The 26,213-nt window shown below is 47.1% G+C and overlaps 1 pseudogene; it reads right to left on the reverse strand.

The window, feature by feature from the left end:
* LOC138510693 (long-chain-fatty-acid--CoA ligase ACSBG2-like) overlaps nucleotides 1–26,213 on the reverse strand; it is a 164,226-nt pseudogene that overhangs the window by 62,411 nt on the left and 75,602 nt on the right.

Below are 26,213 nucleotides of genomic sequence, written 5' to 3' on the forward strand. Positions count from 1 at the left end.
ACAAGGAACTACAAGAGCTAGTCATTTCCCGTCATCATGATACCCTAATGGAGGGGCACCCAGGTATTGCAAAATTAAAAGACAATTCTGGTGGCCCACCTGGCGAAAGGATATTAAATCATTTGTGATGTCTTGTGGCATTTGCGCCCAAAACAAAAGTCAAAAGAAAAAACCAACTGGACTCTTACAACCTTTAGACATTCCGCCTACACCATGGCACACCTTATCGTTAGACTATTTTACTGATCTACCCCCATGTAACGGATTTAACACCATTCTAGTTATTGTGGATCTTTTTTCCAAGATGGCCCACTTTATTCCTTTAAAGGGATTACCTTCAGCTTCGATCCTGGCCAAGGAGTTCCTCGAAAACATTGTTTGCATACACGGATTTCCGTCCATGTTTGTCTCTGACTGGGGAAGTCAATTCATTTCACATTTTTGGAAAAAATGCTGTCAATTGGCGCAAATCGATGTGAGGTTATCGACCAGTCAGCACCCCCAGACCGATGGTCAAACGGAGAGGACCAACCAGACTTTTGAACAATACCTGCGTTGTATGTTACATCAGACTGAGAGTAATTGGAAAGACATTCTTTGGATCGCCAAATATGCATACAATAATTCAGTACAATCTGGAACTGGACAAAGCCCCTTTTATACCTTATATGGGCACCATCCTCGAACCTCAGACCTTGACTCACCCCAACACTTAGAAATGCCCGCAGTGGACCATCTGCATGCTACGATTACACAAGACTTTAAGGAAGCAACTACATATTTAAAACAGGCGAAAGAAAAATACAAGAAAGATGCTGATCGGCATAGAAGTGATACTCCACAATACCAGATAGGGGACCAAGTATGGTTAGCCACAAAACACATACCTCTAAAGGGAACACAGATCTTTAACCCCAGATATTTGGGACCTTACTCTATTAAGGCCATTATCAACCCGGTGGCTGTCAAGTTGGACTTACCTGCTAATATGCGAATTCACCCCGTCTTTCATGTGTCACTTTTGAAGCCAGTGCAACCAGGGACAAGACTAACCAAGCCACCAGACCCTATCCTTGTAGACGGAGAACCCGAATTTGAAGTTAAGTACATCCTGGACTCCAAGGTGATAAAGTCAAAACTCTTTTATTTAATCGACTGGAAAGGTTACGGACCACAGGAAAGGTCATGGGAACCTAGTGACCATGTTCATGCACCCCGATTGGTGAAAAAATTCCACCGAAATTTCCCAGACAAACCGAAACCACAGGGAAGAACGACATTAGGAGGGGCCCTGGGGGGGAGTGCTGTCATGATGCCTACCCCCGGGGACCCAGACCAAGTAAAGCAACCCCGGAAACAGGCATCAAGTTACCCTAAGCAAGCCCAACAACCCCTGCTAGTGGCTATTTAGGTCCAGTCCTGGCACCTATGGCACCAGGCTCATATGGAGAGTCAGTCCTGGCACCATAGGCGCCAGTCTCATAGATTAAAACTTACCTGATGCAGACCATGCTGCAAACTTACCTGATGCAGACCATGCTGCAAGAGCTCCAAGCCAAAAGAGGCTTGGAAGGGACTTCTTTACTTAGGGGCTATTTTTTACTCGGGCAGGGCTGGGGAGGAATACTTACCTGGGACTACTTTGGAGGCTATTTAAACCACGCCAGAAGAGCAGCACACGCTTCGCGTTATTCTGCATCCAGCAGCGTAACGCTCACCGTGCCTGCAAGTCTGCATCCAGCCTTCTGCCACGCCCGCCATGAGTTTGGAACTCCTAGAAAAAGGGAGAAAGAAGGAGAAAAGGTTAGAACAAGAGCAATACCTTTAACCCTTACCCGAATTCCCGATCCATCGCGCCTTCGAGCTGGAAGAAAGAAGTTATTTTATGCGCGTCGCCTCGCCTGCTGCAGCGCCGCGCTGAACTCACCGGCCTTCGCAGCATCTTCACATTCCACCGCATCCTCCTGCATGTTCCCGCCGCACTCCAGCACCTAAGGAGAAGACAAGAACAGCAAGGTGAGCCAAGGGAATACACAGAGGAATATTAGTTACCCCCCATAGACTTACCTGATTTTACCACCGGGGGTACTATTCCTCTTCACGGGTCGGCGCAGCTTCCACTGCATCTTCGCCGAACCCCGGCCCCTAAGGGGAAACAAAAGGACAGCAAGCTGAAACAAAGGGACTAACAAGGGGAACCCTCCTCACCACAATAGACTTACCTGATTTTACCGCCGGAGGTATTATTCCCCAAGACTTCATAATTTCTCTCAGCGCCTGAATAAGGGAGAAAGCAACAGGTTACATATTGACATTATTTTATCGAACTGTGTTGGAAAATACAAATCCTTACCAGAATACTACCGGTTGCCACGAGGAACTCTTCATTAGGGTCAAGCTGCAACCAGCAAGGAATCGGACAAGAGTGAATGTCAGGCATTTGAACTCTTATGAACTTTATACTTACGGCGTCTTGCCGGGAATCTCAGAGTCAATATTGTTCTGGAACTCACCAATTCCTTCGAGCCAGTGAGGCAACTGGTTATCAACGCGCACCTGCGCTCAATGCAGGATGGAGAACTCATCTTTTCAAACCATCAGGTGATACTATAAGAGGGGACATCAAAGGTGATCTGTGGGGGTGGGGGGATTTACGCTCAACTCCATGGGTGGTTAATTCCCTTTCTCCATTTGCAGAAGAATATTCCTACGGGCCATGCAAACGAAGCTAGGTGGGCCAGTCCAGTCCGTCATCTCGGCCCTACGCGTTACATTGGTGGAGACCGCAGCTGTCCAGTTCCGATTGACGCCTCTGTGGGAGCCAGGTGAGCGTAACAGGAAGCCCCATCTCTGCTGCCAGATCTTGGTCTACATAATTCCCAACTGTTCCGCTGTCTATGTATGCTTCGACAGCATGCATCCGAGATGGTTATTGGTGATTGATCAAAATTACTGGTAATGCAAAGTGTGAGATCTGTGGCTCATCCTTCTCGCTCGACAAGCGGACCTCTACGCTTGCCGGGCTTGGTAGTTTTCTGATTCCTTGTTATTATCTTTCTTCTCTGTGGCTCCAACAGTTCTCCTTGGTGGTTTCACTGGACATTCTTTGAGGAAGTGGCCTGATTTTCTGCAGTATAAGCATAATTGCTGTTGCCTTCTCTTGTCTCTTTCAGTTTTAGTTAAAGGGGGTCGTACACCTCCGATTTGCATGGGTTCTACCGTGTTTCCCAATGTACGTGGAACATTATCCTTTGACCGGACATACACAGCTCGAGTGTCTAACCTTATCCGGTCTGCTTTTCAGTCTTGTAATCTGTGATCTAATTGCACCACAAGGTTGATGAATTATGCACAGTCTTTAATGGGTTAACCACTTGAGCAAGGACATCCTTTAGTTCCCCTCGTAGACCTCGATGAAATAGTGTGGTCCTTTTTTCCTCAGGCCACCCAGCTTCAACGACTAGTCTGTTAAATGTTGCTATGTATGTAAGCAAGTCTTGACTTCCTTGACGGAGTGACAAAAGTTTTTTGTCTAATGCTTGGCCTTGGGTATGACGAGCAAAGAGTTTTTCCATTTCCATCTGGAAACCCCCAAAGTCATGTAACAACAGGTCCTCTTGACTTACCAATGGTACCGATCAATCCGCAGCACTGCCGCTCAGATATGACAAAACAAAAGCAACCTGCGCTTGGTCGTTAAGAAAAGCCGCAGGTCTGCAAAGGAAATGAAGACGACACTGGTTCATGAACGATGCGTACTTCTTGGGGTCCCCTGTAAATCATTCAGGTGGACCTAAAGGAACTGCTCCAGGAAGGGTTATTTGTACTGGATTGGTAGAAGTTGCTACAGGTGCTGGCGGAATGTTACCAGGCAATGGGGTCTGTCCTGCCTGTGATTGGAGCAATTGTCTACTTATTTCGTCGGTACGATCCTTAGTAACAATCAAATCCCTCCTAAGATCTTTGGTTTCTTGCCTGGCTGAATTTACCTCAGTGCGTAATTGTCCCAACAACTGAACTAACTGGTCAGTGTATGAAGTCTCCATGACGCCCAGGTGGATAATATTATTGAGGCTTTGCCTGGTATCCACGGGGACGTCACCCAACCCTGGTTGGATGATTTGCACTCTCGAACCCTCTCCCGGTCCCTTGGTAAAGCCTCTGGTTAAAGATGGGTCTTAATATTGTAGAAGGTGGATTCTCTGTCCTGCTCCTCGTGGCAGGGGCGCGTAGATGTGGGGGGCGATCAGCAATCAAGTTACTTCACTGGTGCAAGCCCCCCCGTGGGAATCCAGGCCTGCTGCGACACCGTAGGTTTTCTGCTTTACAGTCTTTAAATGCAGTTCTTATGTTCCTCTTAGTTCGAATAATAATGTCTTGCTTATTTCCTTTTAGGTATGGAAAGGTATTTTGGAGTTGTCATGCAGTTTGAAGATGCGCATGGGCCGGTAGGTGAAAGCGCAGTGTGCACGATGCTGTCCGGTGAGTAATGCGCGATGCGCGGCGCTGTTTCGCCTTTTATATTGCTAACCTGTGTCTTTTCTCTTCTTGCAGGTTGCGATGTACCTCCCCGAGCGCCGTAATGTTCCAGCAATGATACTGACCAGGAGATGACTACCCAGGTAAGAATTGTGTGGCTTTCTTCATTCGGAAGGAAACGTGAGTAAACGCTTACTAATGCTGTCTTTCTTTCTCCTCTTCCCAGGTTATGGTATTCCAGGGTGCATCCGGTGCCGGATGATGGAGTTCGTACCTTCAAGTGAGTGGAACTGAAGTCGGCAATGGATTGAAGACAGGATACTGTTCCAGGTAAGTTTCCAAGTGTTCTTTCTCTCACTGCAGGTCCTTGTTTCAGGTAAGCTGGCATCAAAGAACTGGACACGGTGAGCATTACGCTACCCACAGCAGAATAACGCAAAGCATGTTCTGCTGTTTGGGTGTGGTTTAAATAGTCTCAGGTAAACTAATCCAGGTAAAATAGTCCCAGGCCTGCCACACCCAAAGTAGTCCAGGTAAAGTAGTCCCAGGCCTGCCACACCCAAAAGACTAGACCGCAAAGCTCAGTTCCTTGTAACTGAGCTATGTGTGTGCCTCCATGTTGGCTGAACCCCCCCAAGTTAAATAGTCCCAAGTAAATAGTCCCATTCTAATGTTGGTCTTCATGATGGTTATGAGCCTGGCGCAAAAGGCGCCAGGACTGACTCCAAGAGAGTCTTGGATGAGGTTTTAAGGCCTTTGACCTGGCCCTAACTGGAAGGCTGACTTGCCAGTGAGGGCCAGGGGAAAGGGTCATGACAGCGTGATCATGTCTCCCCTTTACTTAACCCCCTATCTATCAACAAGTCTATGATGTGTCAGACAATTAGCTTTTGAACTCGGCCTTGGAGCCACAGACTTTTGCCTGGGAACAGAAGGGAGTACCGCTTCTCTGTACCTTCTAGTTTCGGTACAGCTTGACCCAAGCTATTTCACTCTCATCCATGTGACTAGGAGACCACTCTTTTCGAGCTTTTGCAGTATTAAACTCTATTTAATTGTGAACTTTAGAAGCCTTTAGTGTTTTTTCATATTCGTTCAAACAGAAGCGTGCTCTTTTCTCATAGTCGTGGTAGGCAGGCTTCCATTCCATCATGGCTTTATCTTCTTGATTCTAGGCCAACTCAGTTTTCAGCAGCCGTCTTTCCATCAATAATATCCAGCTGCGCCACACATTCTAAAACCCTTTCCTTGCTTATGAAAGTTCACAATCCTGCTAAAGTGCATTTACAGGATCATCCCGGTTCATCTGGTCCTATACATTGGCGCATCGCCACATTCTATTCACTACGTAGCAAGCCTTCATGTATACTTTTCCCTACTTGCATTTCCAAAATCTGTAAACATGTAAACTGACTTAGGTTTTCTTCGATGCTTCTGTAGCATGAGCAGCTGCATCTCGAGCCCGGGATGTTGCTCATCTTTACCATCTGTTCTTCAGTTCTTAAAGAATATTTACGTTACTATTCTCCAATCATCCTCTGGACACGTCAGATCCTTATTTCTCATGACGCCATCAGGTTTTTGTCTTTAGTTCAAATACACAATTCTTCTGGCACCTCATCCAGAAGGGTACTATGTCTGCGGTTATTTAGGTATGGCTTTCTCAATGGGTACCTTGCCTCAAATGTTTTCTGCGATATTGGCACCCTTACAGGGACTGCACAAGTCGTCATCTCTGGCTCCCAGCATATAGGCAGGATGGGGTGGATCTTGAGGTGAGGATGTCTGATCGCACCTCTACAGCGACAAAGGGGATCAACACAGCAAGTGCAGGGTTGTTTGCCTAGGCATGAGGCCATTCGCCACAGAGAGGGTCTTCTCTGTGGGTCAAGAGTCCAACTAATGGTCATAGGCAGAAGAACTGGCAAATCCCAATGGTAATCTCAGTGCAGAAACAGGAAAGTGAAAGTGTGTGCATTACCCAACCACTAGTCACACAGCATAGACCGAAAGAGTGTTGCTTGGACCATGTAGGAGCTCAATAAACATCATGGTACGAGCCTGTTGTGTCCAGGTAAATGCTGGGAAAGATTCTCTTTTTCTGACTTCCACCCCTAGACTTCTATGGCACTCCCTGTTTTTTTGCTCTGTTTTGGCTGCTGCCCTAACCTTCTGGGGGTGAGTAAAGCCAGAGGCTTTACTTCTCTTGCTTTATAGGGAAACTGATCTGCCCATATGACTATCAATACTTCGAGACTAAGCCTCCCTTGGTGGATTTCTTGTATTTTCAAAGCGTCACACATCCCCTTACGGTGAAGTGTGGTTAGGATAATGTGTACCCTTATAATCACTTCTTTTGTAACTTTGTAATTATGGATTCAATGTATCCAGGATGGGCTGATGATGGCAGATATTTCTCTACCATGGTTGTGGCTTTGAACTTGTGCACTTTTGAATTTTACTGCATAAGGCCATTAAGCGTAACATGTACTCTAAAATGGCTGCATCACAAGCTTTCCGTCTGTCTTTGGGCCTTCTTCCTGCCCTATAGGTCTGGAAATGCCCTCTATGGGTGCCCACAAATGTGATGCCCGCTCAGCAGTATGGATGAATCAGAGAAGGCACCACATCTGCAGATTGTTATTCATGGTGTGTAAAAGAACATTTCAAACTGTACACAAAGCAAAACTGTTTTGGGTCAAATAATCAGACTTCAAAATAGGCTAGACAGAGGCCTGCACTATTTGGTTGGCTGTCTTCTGCCGGCAACACCTTCCGCTCACATAACCTACATGAAAGAAATGAGCGGGGTATTGGCGGAACAATGCCACCAGAATATGAGGATGCTAACCTGTTCACGGAAGACAGTATAATGCCAGACAGTGAGATAAGGTGATTTGCCCAGGATCAATATCTCATCCAGTGGCAAAAGCCAGGATATAAACCTCAACACAGGTTCCACAGCCTCAAAGATGGCTAACTGATCACCTCTGCAGACTAGCAGCTTCTGGTCTCCTTTGGGGCTGTCACCTTTTGCAACCCTTGTTTGGAGGAACCAAGCTTTAGACCTTCATCATGCTGTAGCAGTGTTCATGTGGAAAACGTGCGTTGTCTGGTGCAGATCCATTGATTTTTGGCACACTAGGCGTTGCTGCTATCACAAACGTGTATACACACGCAAAGGTTTATCAACAAGGTTGAGTTGGTCTCGCTAGAATTCAGAGCAGTCATCGGGAATATGAACATAGACCTCTGCAGTGTGTGCTTAGCACACTTCTGAACCCTAGAGGCACTTACATCTATTGATACGCATTTCAGTTTTGGTTATTGCACACGATCAGTACTACAGTGTTGGGAGATGTAGTCTGGGAGGGCAGGGGCGTGACCGGGGTGTGGGGAGGAAAGGGCAGTCTGGAATATGAGGAGGTGAATAAAGACATATGGAGTATAACTCTATCTCTGCCTTCTTTTTCCAGCGCAGCAAGGTGTGCGTGGGGCTATCATAGACCAGAGGTACCGGTCGAGGTCTGGGGCACAGACTCGACAACGGGTGATGAGGACGGAGGCCTGCGCGTGCGGCCGTCACTACGACCACCTGTTGTGGTACATAGGCCGAGGCAGGAAGTTCCAGATGGTTCTCATAAGAAGGGGAAGGATGCACAAAGCTGGAGGCATCACTTCAAGGCCTAGTGCCGCAGCAGTGAGCGTGGAGTGCTCTCAGAGAACAGGGTACCCCGGGGAAGCCACTTCAAACGATGGTGCCTGTGCCTCAGGGAAGCGGCCTTTGGCCCACCCGGGGGAGCCCCAGACACTCTGCAAAGGAGAAGAGCTGTAAGATTCTGGTGAGGGACACAAGGAAGGCCCACGACACACATAAGGGCCCGGGAGGAAAGCGGTGCTCGTCCCCATCCAGGCGGCCGCATCAAGGGACACTACTGTGGAAAGGAAATCAGGACATACATTGAAGTTACTCTGGTGGGCTGCCCTTACCATGTCAGATCAGGACACCGCGGCCACAGTACCAGTGATCCCACAACAACAAGGAAATCAGCGGGTGATAGACTCCCTGACAGTATAACTACCAGGCGTATTTGATGTCACCGACATGAGTAATATGAGACCATTATGGGCCAGGTGGGTCCGGGACTTTGACATATATGTGAGGGCAATTGGTCCAGTTGAAGACGCAGGTCAACAGTGCCTACTAAGCTAGCAGCGGGCCCTGCCACCAGAGATATAATTGATGAGTTTCTGGCTGACTCCATCGACACAATCCTAGTTCTCAAGACAGCTCTGTCAACATACTTCACAACCCACACAAACGTGTATTATGAGAGGCATCTCTTCCACACCACGAAGCAAGCCAAAGGGGAGACGATGGATGCCTTTGTGATGAGACTACGCAGCAAACTAAAACATTGCGACTTCGCAAACTACTGATAAACGGAAGCAAATTATTGCTGGATGTGAATCGCAGTCATTCAGAAGGAAATTAATACAGAAGGCAAGATCTTTGTAGGAAATACTCATGCTAGCAAGGACGGAAATGGCCATCGACTCATAGGTGGAGTCATAAACGTCAGACACTGCAACCCGACAGCATACACAAACTAGCAGGAGCCTCCAGAGTGACCAGCAGACAGCGGAGAAGGCCCACCATTACTACCCCTGAAACTTCTCACACGGCTGCACTGTCATTACAATGGGGAATGGAAAGTGAGAGGAGAGACCACAGATCAGGCGAGGAATGGCACTGAAGAGAAAGACAAGAGGAATGATCAGGAAGAGAAAACAGGCGATACCGCACCCCATCACAAGACCAGAACGATGCTCGAGAGGTCACTTCCGGAACCTAGTGGAACAATCACTGTCTGGCAATGAAAGGAGCTCATCAGAAGTGGAGCAAAGTAAAAAGGGATACCTATGCACTAGGAAATCAGAATGCAACCAAACACACCCCCACACTCCTAATGCAGCTGAATAAGAAACAGACAGAATTCATCATCGACACGGGTACAACGGTAAATGTCATCAGTGAGCAGGTGTATCGTGTACTGCCACACACACCCAGTCTCCGTCCAGCAGTCGTAGACATATATCCATATGACTAAAAAAAATAACTAAAGTGCTTGTGGCAATTTGAGGCCCACTGCCGCTACAAAGCACAAACCAGAGACATACCAGTGCATGTGATCTCCACACCTAGAGAGTCAGGGTGCATCATGAGTTTCAAGATGGCAATCGAGATGGGCCTAATTCACATCTTCTACAAGCTCATGGTTCATAAATACAATAATACCGTGGACAAAATAGAACAACTCTATCTGACTCTATTCAAAGGGACAGACAAACTTAAGAATTGCTAAATCAAGCTCCACATTGACCCTGAAGTAAGACCGGTGATGCAGCACTACCTGGGAATCCTGGTAAATATCCAGCATCAAGTGGAAGAAGAGCTACACAAATTATTGAGCCAGGATATCATCAAACCAGCGTCGGGGCCCACAGTGTCCCCGATCATGCTGGGTCCAAAGAAAGGGTCAGACTCCATCCGGCTATGCATGGACATGAGGAGGCCAAATGAAGCCATGAAACGGGAGAGGCACCAAGCCCCCCACATCACGGATATGGTTCAACTATTAAACGATGCAACAGTATTTTAAAAACTGGACTCAAACAAAGGGTACCATCAGCTCGTCTTGAACCCATAGAGCAGGTACATTAGACCATTCGTAACCCATCTAGAGTTATACAGGTAAAAAAGCTAAGCTTTGGCGTCTCGTCGGTGGCCGAAATTTTGCAAGCAGAAATCTAAAATGTGATCAAACATATCCCAAACTGTATTAATTATAGTGATGACATCCTTGTCTTTGGCACCACAACGCAAAGGCATAATAACACCCTGGCGTGTGTTTGCATGGCCCTAGAAGCGGCCAACCTGACGCCTGATCTGGAGAAAGTACACACACTAAATGAAACGTCACCACCATCATAGGTCGTTCTTAGGCCTAGCGAGCTACTGTGCTCGTTACATCAAGGACTATGCGATAATAAGTGAACTCCTGAGGGCACTGACAAGGTAACATGCTCCTTTTCGCTGGTCAACGGAATGTCAGGCAAGCTTCATAGTCATTTGCTACAGACTAGTGAGGGCAGAAAAGATAGCCTTCATTGATGCGGACAGAGACACCGGACTGACAGTTGACGCAAGCACGGTTGGGCTAGGGGCCATACTATTACAAAACATCTTCTCATATGCAAGCAAAAGTCTATCACAAACGGAACAAGCCTATTTCCAAGCAGAAAAAGAAAGCTTGGCAGTTGTATGGGCCTGTGAACATTTCCACTTATACGGAAAGCCCTTCACCATCATTACGGACCATCAAGCATTGCTGTTCCTTTATGGCAACCTTTCCTTCAACATCATTCACAAACTGGGAAAGGAGTCTAACCCAGCAGACTTCTTGTTGTGACACCCCAGACAAGAACATACCCCAGAACCATCAGTGGTGGACCGATATATCAGATACCTCATACACCAGACCGTTCCGAAAGGCATCGGAACCTTGGAACTTGCAAAAGCATCAGCGGAAGACAAGGCGTTTCAATTAATAAATAACCGAGGGGCTAAAGACAGGAAAATGTCAGTCAGGCACAGAAAGAAGCAAAGGAGAGTCGGCGAAAACAAGAAAGGGTGTGGACAGCTTATTATCAATTAAATATGATCTAGCACTGTCAGAAGAGGGCTTACTGCTAAAAAGGGAACAAGATCATCATACCGAACCAACTCAGGAAATGAGTACTAGACGTCGCACATGAAGGACACAGAGGGATAGTATCAACAAAACAAATGCTCTGCCAGAAGGTGTGGTTGCCGCAACTAGACTGAATGGTGGAAAACCTGTTACGAGACTGCCCCACGCGCAGCCTCATCACCCCTACAATACATCCTGAAACACTTAACATGTCCCCACTACATGAAAGGGCGTGGGAGGAGGTTGTCATAGACTTCTTTGGAAATACGTGGTGGCAGTAATAGATGAATATTGCAGATATCCTAAAGCACAGGTGATCTCATCCACGGCATCGCACCACAACATTCCAGTGGTGGATAGGCTCTTCAGTGCATATGGTGTCCCTCTGCAGGTAAAATTAGATAACGGACCACCGTTTACAATTCACGGGAGATGATGGATCCAGGGAACTCTCGCCCACAAAGGGCTCGAGCCAAACCCTGCAGAGACATTGAGGAAATGGGGTAACGTTGTTTTGTTGATACTGTTGTTGGCATTTAAATTGGGGGGAGGTGTAGTGTCGGGAGTTGTAGTCCGGGAAGGCAGAGGTGGGACCGGGCTGTGGGGAGGGAAGTGACATGAGGGGGAAGGGAAGGACAGTCCAGAATACGAGGAGGTGAATAACGGTAGTACACTGTCTACTCATCCTCATCCCTCATCCCTACTATACAACTGCCATTTCAGTGATTAGGAGCCTTTCAGGGCAAACCCTTGAGTGCACTGGGGCTTACAGTGTGGCCTTCGAGCCCCGGCTTGCACCTCGCCCTCAGTGCTATAAGGTGGCTTTACTTTGGCATTAAGTACTATAAAAGCCACAACCATGTCCTAGTCATAGGTTGTGGCAATCATGTAACATGCAATCATGTAACAAACACAGCCTCCATGCAACAGATAACATTCTATTATCAGACTATTACACTATACCACCCCCCACGGCAACCCAGTGCCATGCAAGTATGCATCCTACGCATTTCAGTTGTACAGGGTGCCAGGCTGTCAATGTGAAGAATTATTCTATCAGACCGTACCTGTTTGTCATCCACTGATGTTGATGTTGACATCCATTTGTATAGCGCACTGCAAAGGTTTCCTGGCGCTCGCGAGGGGACGTATGAGGGAAACAACAGAAGGATAGGCTCAGATAGAAAAGAGGAAAGTCTTAATAAGTTTCTGAAACTGTGCATGATCTTCTGTCAACCTCAACGCTAAGGGAAGAGTATTCCAGAGCAGAGGTTCAGCCACAGAAAATGCTTTATCGGCAATCAATGATTTTTTAAACCTAGGAATTTCTAAAAGGCCAAGATTGGCAAAACGCAGGCTTCTCGAGGGGCAGTACAAGGTAATTTTCTCTTGAAGGAACAAGGCACCTTGTTTGTGTAATGCACAATGAGACAAACAAAGGGACTTGAATTTGATTCATCGATCCACCGGAGGCCAATAAAGTTGGGCAAGAACAGGGGAAACGTGACTAAAAGTTGGCAACCGACAACCAAACAGGCCACCGTATTTTGAAGAAGCTGATGTCTTTTGAGCGAGGAGAGTGATGAGAGTGGTGTTACAGTAGTCTAGGGTGCCTGAGATGGTGGAAGAATGAACCACCCCCCGAAGTGCATGAGGTAAGAAAAATAATACTTTCTTCAGAATGTTTAGCCTGTAGAAACCAGTCTAGCACATGGAACTAACTAGCAGCTCAGGTGATAATGAAGCCGGAACGCAAAGATTTTGCACTGACATTGGTATGTTTACACAGTCTGCACTTGGACTTCAGACGTGTCAGTCTAAGGATTACTATTTCAGAATGTAACCTGTGGTAAGGTTTACATGTAAGCCCGGGCAAAGTAGCTGGTAGTTAGTTATCATATAAATCAGTAAAATGAGCCATCCAGGCATCTGCCGGGACAACACCAGGGATGTCATGCCTAGTGCTGTGATGATTAAGGCATACATGTAACGCTCACCTGATTCTCGCAGAGGCGCCTGTCTTGACTGGGCAACTACCGTATCTTCAAAGGTGATGTGTAGCACCCGGTTGGCTCTTTGGGCTGGACCTCTGTGCACTGTATGCCTGACTTCAAGAGTGAGATGTCTGCAGATAGAAAATATGGGATTAATGAACTGGGGTTATTGGGGTGTCCCTATCTCTTCCCTTTTTTGCTCTCCTGTAGACCCCCAAAGGTTAACGCTCTCACCTTAGGTAAGTGAATGCCGAGCTCTCCATCTGCCTCGGGGCAGGGTGCTGTAACCAGTTTCTTCACTGGGTAGGTAGCGCAGGCCTCTTGACTAGAGAGGACTGCTGTCCGTCGTTTACTGCACGAACGGTAAGTTTCAAGTAATTCTATTGTCTTTAAAGTCTTTAGTAATGATGTCTCTTGTTTTGCAGGGTTCCGGCGATGGCGGATGACGGGCTGAAGTGAGTTGAAGATGGAGTCCGTGTGATCAATAGAAGCGCCTGGAAGCACGTAAGTAAGCGCTTGTTGCCTGCTTCACGATGCGCTCTAACTGTCTTTTTATTTTGCAGGTACGAGTTCGGAGCGGCTGCAGGGTACCAGAATACCCACTGGGTTAGATGTGGAAAGGAGTAATGGCACGTGAGTATTAAAGTTCCCCAATGTCTTTAAACGCACCTTGTTTTGTCTTTCAGATGCGGGATGCAGCGCCGAAGGCCTCCGGAGCGTGCGAAGAGTTGGTAAGCTTTTGTCTTTCAGATGCCGGAATGCAGTGTGAAGACCTCCGGAGCGCACGACGAATAGGTAAGCCTTTGTCTTTCAGATGCCGGAATGCTAACCTGTTCTTTCTTGTCTTTATAGGTGTTGCTGAAGACTGGATTCAGGATGGTAAGCCTTTTTTCCTTAGGCCCAGGATCCGATGCAGAAGATACGATGAGCGTTCTGCTGCAGAGGATGCAGAATAACGCAAAGCAAGATTCATCCACCAGGTGTGGTTTAAATAGCCTCCTGTAGTGCTTAGGTGTCTCCTTCCACAGCCATGCCTAGGTAAGAAAAGAGTTCCTGCCTTCCAGAAGAGTTCCAGTGTTCTGAATCTAGGGAGTGGCTCCTGCCCCACCCAACAGGAAAAGTAGTTCCAAACAGAAGAGGATCAGAGGCTCAACTGGCAGGCAAGTAAGCAGCATGGTCTGCTGCAGGTAAGTCCACCCAAGCATTATGAGCCCGGCGCTTCCAGCGCTGGGACTGGGCATATTTATGAGCCTGGTGCCACTGGCGCCAGGACAGGGTCCAAAAGGTCCCAATTGGGACTGGTTGGCACTCGGAACCTGGGTTATGGATCTGCTTCCAAGGGAGTTGGGAAAACCCTGACCTTTTGGAAGCAGGGATCATGACAATACATTCACAATCTACCCAAATTGCCTCCCATCTTCTTCACATGAGACATCTAACAAGGAGTCCCAGGCTAAACCAACCATCTCTTTTACCCTTCCCCACTCTTGAAGGAGCTTCTCCAATGTTGTCCTGGCTCCAAATGCCACAGGCCTGATTAGACACTAGACTCCATTTTGAAACTGTGAAATGCTAACACATCTAGACCTGCTTCCTCTTGTCCTTGTTTAGCATTACTCATACCCTGCACGATAAGGTTGTTCTGTAAACCATGACCAATATTTCCGGCTGACACTGTTTTTTATCAAAACTAGACAAACCACAATAAATCTTTTAGAATAAGACCACCACAAATGTAGAGCGACATGTGGGCTAATGTGCACAGGGCTTGGAGAAGTGAAAGAGTGACAGTTCTTCTTTGAAGTTCTCATGATAGGCAGGAAACGGAAGGTGTACTCGTTAGGGATGACCTAAAGAGTGCTTAAGTCTTGGTCCCTCTCATTGTGTTCAATGTATTCAAAAGTGTGTAAGAATTGCTATTATTTGGGATGGATTTGTTGTTCCAATATGTTTTGTCGATGTATGTTATCGCTTATGCTTTGATGCTATTAAAGCATTTACTGTTCTACCACATCCATTGTTCGGATTGTATGAATGGATTTTTCCACCACACAAAGGACCAACAACAAATGGAAAACACTTTTTCAAACACCTCCAAAGACTTCTCTAAAGTCTCCAAAAGCATCAACCACCCTTCAGATGTGGGTCTGCCCTGTGTAACACTTTCTCTTCAGCCTTGCAAAACTCAGAAAGTAACAGGAAGTGAGCTGAGCCTTATATAGGGGGACAGGCTTCCTTTAAAATATTTCTTGCCTCTGATTGGAAAGTGTGTAAGAATTGCTGTTATTTGGGATGGATTTGTTGTTCCAATATGTTTTGTCGATGTATGTTATTGCTTATGCTTTGATGCTATTAAAGCATTTACCGTTCTACCACATCCATTGTTCGGATTGTATGAATGGATTTTTCCACCACACAAAGGACCAACAACAAATGGAAACCACTTTTTCAAACACCTCCAAAGACTTCTCTAAAATCTCCAAAAGCATCAACCACCCTTCAGATGTGGGTCTGCCCTGTTTAACACTTTCTCTTCAGCCTAGCAAAACTCAGAAAGTAACAGGAAGTGAGCTGAGCCTTATATAGGGGGACAGGCTTCCTTTAAAATATTTCTGGCCTCTGATTGGAAACTCAACCTTAACAAAATTCACTGTAGGGGGCCCTTCTTGGGAACAAGATCACAATCAATAAGTCCATTGTTGGTCACAAGATCCAGGACTCCAGGATTGATCAATGTATCATTGCACAAGACCTAGAAGTCCTATAGATCTAGAAGCCCACCACAAGTTTGATGGGGAACCATTAGCATCCAAAAATAAATCACCTTCTCCTGGTAGGGACAAATCTTCTCTAAAAGATGTGTCCGCTACCACGTGTCCATTTTCCAAAGGTTTATCTAGGCCTAGTCACCTCCAAATCCATACAAAAATGTCACTCAACAATTGTGATTCCGACCCGTAACCATCAACACTATAGGTTTCTCATCTGCCTCTCCCACTATCCCACTTACAGCCCCTCCCCCCGCTTTTCTTAAAGAGCCACCTGCTGTATGTAGATGAACTAAAAAGGCACGAAAAATTCCCTATTAAGAACATGGATGGTACTGACCTTGTCAAGCGGAATTCACTCCGCGTGGACAATGTAAGAGGCCCAGTGCACTCACTCATGCCGTAGAGCACCAGAATTGGAAGATTCAGTGCCATGAATTACTCCAGAGTGTCCTTCATGATGGGAGCAGCTCCTGATTGACACCAGAGGCATCGATCAAGGCCCACACTAGCTTTTAATTTCTTGAGCACCAGAAAATCAGCCAGCGAGTAGCCCCAGGGCCTCGAGTCGATACTGAAAAATAGAAGAATGTGAAATGTAATTTCATATAATCTTCAACGGGAATAAATAAATGGCAGGCATACAAACCATGTAGTCCTCTCATTCCCGTCAATCCATTTCATAATATTTCCAGTTGCTGCGTTTCTGGTCTGTCCCACTGTCTACCCACAAACTCATGTGTCTCCAGCCCCCAACCCCACCAAAGTCCAATGAAGTCATTGCTCAATTCCAGAGATATCTTCCCTAGATGACAAGACTGCCCTAGGGTGAGAAGAGAGATAGACATGGAAGGACATAAGCAGTGTGGGAAGGCCACTTTTGCTATTAACTTCCAGCTAGCATTAGCACAGACAGAGATTAATAAAGAGTTCCACTAATTCTAAGGGCATGTCCAATGTATTGATGCAGTCAAGTTAACTTGGGCCCCTAAACCTTCAGTGACTTAAATCCTCACGGTTCACAGTGGTGCTTCCAGAAACCTCAATTAGAGGCCAAGTAAATGTGTCTCATATCTCATTCCCCATCCAAATTCAGCCTAGACCCACCTAGCTTTCACCTGCCCATCGCTGGGACGGACTTAAGTCCCCGAATGCTACCACCCCTATATACCTGCAAGGCACGTAGTTGACACACCTACTCTCCGTATTTACTGGATAATAATAATGGTAGGATTTAGGAATATCAAGTCTGGCTGGGCATTAGAGATCTTTGTTGGCCCGCACCTGATGGCTCATACGAGCAGAAAAGGCTGGAGTCAGATTCTAGACCCCATTTGACTGCCAAAAACCAAATGGGTGACCAACCAACATACAAGGCTTTCTAAATAAGAGATAAGGGAACAAGGACCCCCCAGCCCTATGTGCAGGCCTCCACATCGTTCCTTGAGAAAAAGCTGTTTATTAAAAAAAAAACACTGCATGTGCTAGACGAGGCTCAGATACTGTTTCATGAACAGGAAACCAAAAGAATGATATATTTATTTATTTATGGTGCACTATCGTTTTAAAATAAAAACCTCCCACACAAAAAATATCAAGATCCAAATACAATTCATAATACATTGCAACAAGATAAAAACAGTAGAAGCGCTAATTACATATTAATAGAAAAAGAAGGCATTAAGAGCAAATAGACATAGAATTAAAACTGTTAAAATATATGTTTTTAAAGTCCACAACTGCAATGTTTAAGGATATCTCATTCATATTTAGAATCTGTATCCATACCCACCTGGGTGGGGCCACTGCTATATTATGAGAAAACATTCTTCTTAGCGATCTAATGTTAAGGCTGGGCAGCCAACACAAAGATGTTTAAGTGTTTTATATATTTAACAAACAATACCGACATCTTCTCTGCATTTTATTGCTATTCAATTTTTCTCCCAGAACATCTCCAGTTAAATGTACATTCAGGTTCATTCTAAAAACAGCATTTCTATAATCACATGGTGGATGTTTTAGTAAATAGGTCACTAAAACATTATACCCTTTTACCGACCAATGAAAGTGGTAATTAAAGCAAAAATACTTTAATAAGACCGCCCTGATTAAAGTCCACTCCCTTCTAAGTAGTTTTTGATTTTCTTCGGATTATCGGCCAACTTCTCAGACGAAGAATCTATCTGTGCGAGAAGATCCTCACAGTTATCCCTCAATACTTGAAGAATTAAACTTTCTTCAAGGATCATGGGCTCCTTCAATTTAATGTACAAGGAGGCCCCTCGCTCACAGATCTGCAGGACCTTCAAGTCTGCTTGAGCCCCCAGGGAAATCAGGTTCAGTCCAGCCTTACTTCCACCATAGGGACCGATTTAGGCAACGGTAAGGTTTTTCCACAGACCACAGCTTCCAGCTTAGACCAAGCAATATTTTTCCCCCCACATTCTGCTCCATAGATTAAACGTTGGAGCAATGTCTGCTGCTAAAACTTGTAGCACAGGTGAGAGGGAAAATCGTCCAAATTTGGTATCAAATTGACATAACTGAGTAGCTGTTGCTGAGAAGACTGATATTGGAAACCTGTACAGAGGTGTTTGATTCCTTTTTGCATGTACAGAATTCCCTAAACACTTAAAATGCTCAACTACTTCGAGATTTTCGCTGGCTACTTTCCAGCACTAGTACTTAGCCATTTCGTGTGGCCCCTGGCTGTTTAGCCTTACCTTTATTCTAGTACTCAGTAATGATGCCAGTACGGTCACCAAGGCTGAGGGTCCAAGCAACATGTAAAAATGCCAATGTTTGGCCCTGTTTACTGAGTCAAAAGCACTGGATAAATAGATCTTCCATGAAACTTTGTCTGTTTATCCAATAGCGAGATCGTAAAAATAATCAGGGCTGTCATCCCATCTTTTTTTTAAAGCCAGATTGGTACAAATCGAGATTTCCTGAACAAACGGCCCAGGATTGCAATTCACACAGGAGAACACTTGTACAAATCTTATTAGTCCAGTCCAAAAGAGACGTCGGTCTGTAATCTACAGGTGAAAATCTATCCCCTCCTTATATCTAAGGATCCCCACGGCTGCTCAACTTGAGGTTAGTATTAGTTGGAGCCTTAAGACTTTTTCAAATAAACATAGTAGAACCTTAGACCATAAATTAACACCAGACTGGAAAGTGGAGCTGCGTTTCAGGCAGCTGCCGTGCAGCTCCTCACTGCTCCGACTTGCGCTGGGCCTCTATCAGGACTGGTGCCCTGCCCTTTCCTCTTCTCGGCGCAGTCGGTCGGCTGCATGTTCATCAGGTTGGTCACTGGGCCTCCCTGCTTGTGCGAGCCCGCAGGCTCGAAGGTATTATGCCCCAGTCCCGACCGTGGGGAATCCTGCTCCGATTCTCTCCGGGGTTGGAGCGGGTGTTCGCTACCCTTTTCCTATTTCTGTACTGCGTGTCGAAGATGCTTGAGGGTTGGGCAATGCGTCAGTGATCCGCTGTTACTTGTGGGTCCCTCGGGAAGCGATCATTCAGGCTGCCATCTTGCTTGACCCCCCTAGTGGTCTCCCATAGTTTTGATTTTGCTCAAAATCATGTTAGGCTTTGGACCAGTATGTTTTGGGGATTTTCTATCCATCATCAACAAAATTGTTTTTGGGGCGCAATTGTCGCGTATGGCACTCTCTGAAAAAATGCACCCCTGAATATTATTTTACAAAGTGGGGTTCAAATGAACTGGGGTGGCCTAAAACATTTGAAAAAAACACAACTTTTGTTTTCGGGCTTGAGTCGAAGGTCAGGCTATTTGGGAGTGTTCCTATAATGTCCTTTATATAATTGCTGGTATGACAAAAATGTTTTGCTTCAAAGTTATCTTTGCTGCCAGTATTTATCAGTAATGAAGATGTGCATTGAACTTGCCTCCGCCTCTGTGACTTTTAATAGAATATAAACCCTGACTGCCGGATCCTCCCTGCCAACTTCACCGCAATTGCAACCAACATAAATGTTACCAAGGGACAGTGAAGCGTACAGTGGTGAGAAAGCCACTCTCCTGGAACACGTTGCCGGCGTACTTAACCAGCCATAGCACAGCTAGCTTGCAAGCCAATTCTAGCAGCTATGCTATGCAATCTAAACTTTTTGATTTTCTAAACTGATCACAACAATTCACCCAGGATACTAATTGGGACCCAAAGATCCACCTGTAGTCCTTGCCCACACCCCAGGATATGAAGAATAAACTCTTACTGTGCTACCTCTATTTTCTCAAGCACTACATGGCAGCTGAAAAGATGCTCTTCTTCTCCATGGCCGTGGATCACTTACCAACCACCTACCAGCAGCAGCAGTGCTTGAAAGCCACTCGCTATAACACACTATGGGCCTCATTACAAGGTTGGCGGTAAGGCAAAAACAATGCCGGTATGGGAATACCGGCATCATTTACCGCTCTGGTGTATTCTGACCCGGCAATCCGGTATTAGCGGCACCCTAAATAACGGTGCTGCTAATAGCGGCATGGGCGCGTACACGCGCCCTGTCGGGGAGCCAATACCGGCATGCCGGTAATAGGGGTTCCTCCCAACCCACGCGGACATGCAAATACCGCATCACAAAGCCGGTAATCACGGGCTGCACGATGCCGGCCATACAGGCATCGCGGACCACCCGCAAACAGCAATCAGGATACAAGGCAACTGCCACAGGTGCGCACAATCCCCACAGGTGGAGTCAATGGAGGCTGGGCCAGTATTAAATTAGCACACCCACACACCACACCCCTTGCAACACCAAAATGCTACCACTAGCTGTTGCAATCATGGCGCTGGAGGACATACCCATTCTGCTACAACTACAGCAACAAAGCAACAACAACAACAACTACAGCAGCAACAGCAGGCAGCACAGAGGAGACGCAGGAGGAGAAGGAGTGTGAGACATGCCCAGCAATTACCACCAGCGCAGCCAGAAGTGCCTCGTAGGCAACCACCAATCTTTCGCACCAGACCCAGCCCTTTTAACCTAACCCCTGAGCAGATCCACACCCTGTACCGGTTGGACCGTGACACCATCACCACCATAGTGGACATGATACAGAACGACATTGCCAGCCTCATAGAAATACGCACTGCCATCCCCCTGCTACTAAAGGTGGTGTCTGTGCTACACTTCCTGGCCACAGGCACCTACCAACACACAGTGGGCCAGCTGCATGGCATTTCACAGCCACTATTTTCACGCATGTTGAACCAAGTGCTGGATGCCCTCCTGAAGCATGCACGCAGCCACATATCCCTACCACGGACTGCCCAGGAGATAGCCGACACCAAAATAGGCTTCCATGCACTGGCAGGCATGCCCAATTTTGTTGGTGCCCTCGACTGCACCCATGTGGAATTGGTACTCCCCCGTGCCATAGAGGCGGTGTACCACAATCGCAAGCAATACCACTCCATCAATGTGCAAATGGTATGTGACTCCAGCAAGATCATCACACATTGCTGCGCCCGATTTCCCGGATCAACACATGATGCCATGGTACCGCGTAACTCCACGCTACCCCGTCACATGGAGCGACGTGCTGGACCACGTGCCTGGCTGCTTGGTGAGTTGCACAACTGTCCCATGGCAGTGTGTTGAGGTACTGATGTGTAGGGATGCATACGGGGGGGCATACTCCACCTGGGTGGGAAAGGGGGGACAAACTCCACCTGGGTGGGAAAGGGGGGGCATACTCCACCTGGGTGGGAAAGGGGAGGGCAAACTCCACCTGGGTGGGAAAGGGGGAGCATACTCCATCTGGGTTCGAAAGGGGGAGCATACTCCACCTGGGTGGGTAAGGGGGAGCAAACTCCACCTGGGTGGGAAAGGGGGGGCATACCCCACCTGAGTGGGAAAGAGGGGGGCAAACTCCACCTGGGTGGGAAAGGGGGGCGTACTCCACCTGGGTGGGAAAGGGGGAGCATACTCCATCTGGGTGACAATTGCCGGTGATTGGATAATGCATGCAGAGCTAAACACTCCTGACCTGAACCGGCCAAACGGAACATGACACATCACTGGGCCACATTGCACACATTATGCATATCGATGACAACAAGTAAGAGGCACAACCAGGCCACCATGTGGCAAGCAATGAAACACTTGTGTATAGGCGCGTTACAAATGCCATATCATATCATATCAGTTCATGAATTAACAGGATGGCAACTGTGGCAATGTGGTCAGTGTGACCATGCATAGTGAAGAGTATACTGCATGAATTGGAGGCTAAACATTGTTGCAATACCACAGCACATCTGCCTCAGCATGCATGATTACACCCTGCATCATCTATTGAACGCCATCCAGACTACCACACCTCATGACAGTATAGATTGCATCTAGGTGACATTTTTGCATGCGTACAGGGACATGTGTATGCCCACACCAAATAGCTGCCGCCATGACTGTGCTCTCTGAAGGTGGCAGTTCAGAGTGACACACACCTATTTGTATCTGCTTGCAGGTGATGGAGGATATCCCTTGAGGCCGTGGCTACTTACCCCTGTGCAGAACCCGTAGAACATCCATGAAGAGGAGTACAATCGTGCGCACACCCGTACCCGTGTTGTGATTGAGCAGACCTTTGGCCTGTTGAAGGCGCGGTTCCGCTGCCTCAGGAGGTCTGGTGGGGCACTCCTATATAGGCCTGAGAAGGTGGTAAAGATCACCATGGCCTGTGTCATGCTGCACAATATGTGCATCCGGAGAAATGTACCACTGGCACCTGACATTGACATGCATGGCCCGGGTGAGGATGATGAGGATGGAGACGGAGGTGAAGTAGCCCCCCTGCCAGTACGTGATGCACGGGATGGCCATGCTGTACGACAAGCACTAATTCACGAATACTTCTGAAACACAGGGACTATGATAGACATGTGTCAGTGACACATTGGCTCCATGTGTACATGCACACTTGTATTGTTGGGAGTTGGCCACTGAATACCATCACACATTAAATGTACATGCACAAAATGAAGACTGTCCAGCCATTGAATTTTTGGCACACAACGGGTGTATTTTTCAAACAGGCAACAATGTCAACACTCCCCCCAACCCCCAGTGAACTCCCTAACCCACCCTACAAACCCCAATAACCCCAGTGAACTCCCTAACCCACCCTACAAAACCCAAATGTCCCCAAATGTCCCCAAATGTACTCTGATGATTGTTCCCTTCACCAACAACCATGTGTCCAACGGCCATTGTTTAGCCAATCTATTTCTTGGCCTTTTTGGTATCCCGGGGTGCCATCTCCGAGTGCCGTGCACTTCTCCGGGTCTTCCGCACAGGGCTTGTGTGGGCTGAGGTTGAAGGTGTTGTAGCAGAGGACGTGTCAGAGGCAGGTTCCACGCCTGCTCGAAGGCGTGGCCGCTGCATATGGAGCAGAATGGACGTTAGCACTTGCGTTACTGCCCCCAGACAGTCCCTCATGACGACTACAGATGCGTTAACGGCAGCAGTGTTCGCAGCAATGGCTGCTGTGGTCTCCCCAATGGCAGTAGCAATGGCCCTCCTGGTGTCCTCCCCGTGTTGGTCTGGCCTGTTTCTCTGGCTGGGGGGTGGTGGTGGCGCTGGCCCTTATCCCATGGCGTGATGTTGATGCCCTTGCGCCCCTCTCCTGACTGGCATCTTCCTCATCGGTGCCTCGGGGTTAGAAGAGAAGCAGGTCATCAGTGATGGTGTCACATGCCAGCGACATACTATTGCACTGTGATATATTCATACATTCATGCATCCATTTATTACAGGGGTGTGGCAATTGGTGCCCTGAGGGGGCATGTAGGCCATCAATGCATGGCAGGTGGCATGCCATTGATATGGGGTCTGTGTGTTGAGTTACATGGGCACGGTCATGTTATGTTGCCCGTGTGTTGGGATTGGCACTCAGCATGCATTTGTGTGTGGACGGGTGTGGCACGCATTATTGACTGGATATGTTGATGTGGGTCTGGGATCATGCATTTTCTTGCCTAGTCTCACTTCCACGTCACTTGTGCTACGTCATGGTTTCCCCTACAGGGATGTGCAGGGTCACTCACCTCCTTCTGTGGATGATGCGGCGCCCATCTCCATCTCTCCAAATCCCTCTATTGACTCGGGATCAATGAATGAGCTGGCAGTCTCCTCCCAGGGCATCAGCTTTGCTGGTGAGTGTGGCCCCCCGCCTGTCATCATGGCCGCCCTCCTGGTGACTGCCAGAATGTTCCTCACCCTCAAGCGGAGGTCGTCCCACCCCTTTCTGCAGTCACGCACAGTGCGTGGGGTGGTCCCCACGGCTGACACCCTCTGGGCAACCTCCTGCCAGATTTGGTTTTTCTTCATCTGGGCAGCATGCTTCATTTCATTTGACTTGATTATGTCTGCATGCTGGGCCAGAGTGTTCGCCAGCATGTTGAGCTCAGCGTCAGAGAAAGGCTGTTTCCGCTTCCAGGGGGTATCTTATAGGTAGCCTTGGACATCCTCATGGTTTTCTGATGCAGCAGGACACGAAAGGACTGGTGGTTGGTGAGGATGGCAATGGATTGTGTTTTTAAAGATGGCCGCCGGCCCATTTCCCGTTCCTGCGCAATGACATAATTTCCGGGTCCAGTTTTGCGAACCCAGTATTGGCATGGTGGTATTACCGGGCTGGTATTTAGGGGTTGCTCTGAGGCGGTGCCGGTATCAGCGGGTCCCATGATGCTGCTATCGGGGGGGTTGGAGGGCCTTTAGCGGCATGCCGGTATTACCATTACTGGCATGGGGGTTCGCGCGAGCTCGCGCACTCGTAATCACCCGCTATTAGCGGGTTCATGCGAGCACGGACCCGCTCTTACCTGCATGCCGGTAATTAACCCGTTTTTACCGGGCTACTCGTAATGAGGCCCTATGTGTATGCAAGACTTGCAAAGCAAGTATCCGAACCACCCCTGTTATGATTTAAACATATTCAAATGTGTTCCAGCTGAGGATGCATGTCAACCTCCCCATCGTAGGGCTTCTTGCTAACAATATATGAATTATATTTCTTGTAGTGAGTCAGAGGGAACTCAATGCCACTCATCTCTTGAATTATTTTTGTATTTTGTATTTCTATTGAATTTATATAGACCTTGACACCTAACTGCTACATGCACAATGGGTCCCAAGAGGTGAGGAAAGTCGGGGGTGGGGGGAGAGAGTAGACAGCTTGAAAGTACTAATGACATGAGGATTAAAAAGAATAGGAGATACATCGAATTAGAGTTGGTGGAAGAGAAAAGAGGTGATAAAAAAAGTAAAGCAGTAAACTTTGGGCAACATGAAAGAGGGGAATGAGTGGTGGAATAATGAACTGAAGAGGTAAGGTGTTAAAGGACTAGAGATGAGTGGAGTGGAGTACTGTACAGAGAAGGGTGAAGACCCTAAAACCAAAACAGGAACCCCTAGGAATATGGACTGTCTAGCACAAAGTGTAGTGGGAGTGGGACTTGAGTTAAGATGCAGGGGAAGAGAAAGAGATAGAGCAGATGACTGGAAGAGAAGAACCCTGGGAGAGAGGGAGGCAGTGAGGGGCCTAGTAAGAATCCCATGCCAACTTTCTGGTAGCCTCCTGCTGTCCCGTGGCTCTCCGCCCTATTAGATGACCCACTACTCACAGCCCCACATACAGAGTCTGGAAAGTAGACTCCAATCCTGGACTGAAGTGGAGGCTCTTCATCATTAAGGAAGGACTAACTGTGGGAAAAATGGTGTTTAAACCTGGGTCTTAGAACCTAGAAGAAGAGATCATGAGAACTTTGTGAACCCCTCCAAAACAAAAAGAAGCGTTCAGATGATCCTGAAGTACAAGACTTTAACCACAACAATAATTAGCTTGACTTGTAGGAGAGAGCCAGTCCCGGACTTACTAAAATTTGGGAGAGTTTTTCATTTGAACACTTCTTCCACAGAGAGACTCTATAATGTGTTAAGTTGTCCCAGAGCCTTACCCCACCATGGAGAATAACCATCCTTTTAGTTTAATTAATTAAGTTAATTAATGTTGACCGAACCATGTTGTTATTTTGGCCCATCCTGTACATGTTTGTTAATAAACTCTTTGTTAAGCAATTTCCCTGGTCTGATCTCTGTCGATCAACGCCAACCAAGTGAGAGCATCAAACGACTCCTGTTAAATGTGGTTATCTCATATTTACAGGTGTTGCATA

This window comes from Ambystoma mexicanum, chromosome 6p (genome assembly GCF_040938575.1).
Source record: "Ambystoma mexicanum isolate Mex_15411 chromosome 6p, UKY_AmexF1_1, whole genome shotgun sequence".
Classification (NCBI taxonomy): domain Eukaryota; kingdom Metazoa; phylum Chordata; class Amphibia; order Caudata; family Ambystomatidae; genus Ambystoma; species Ambystoma mexicanum.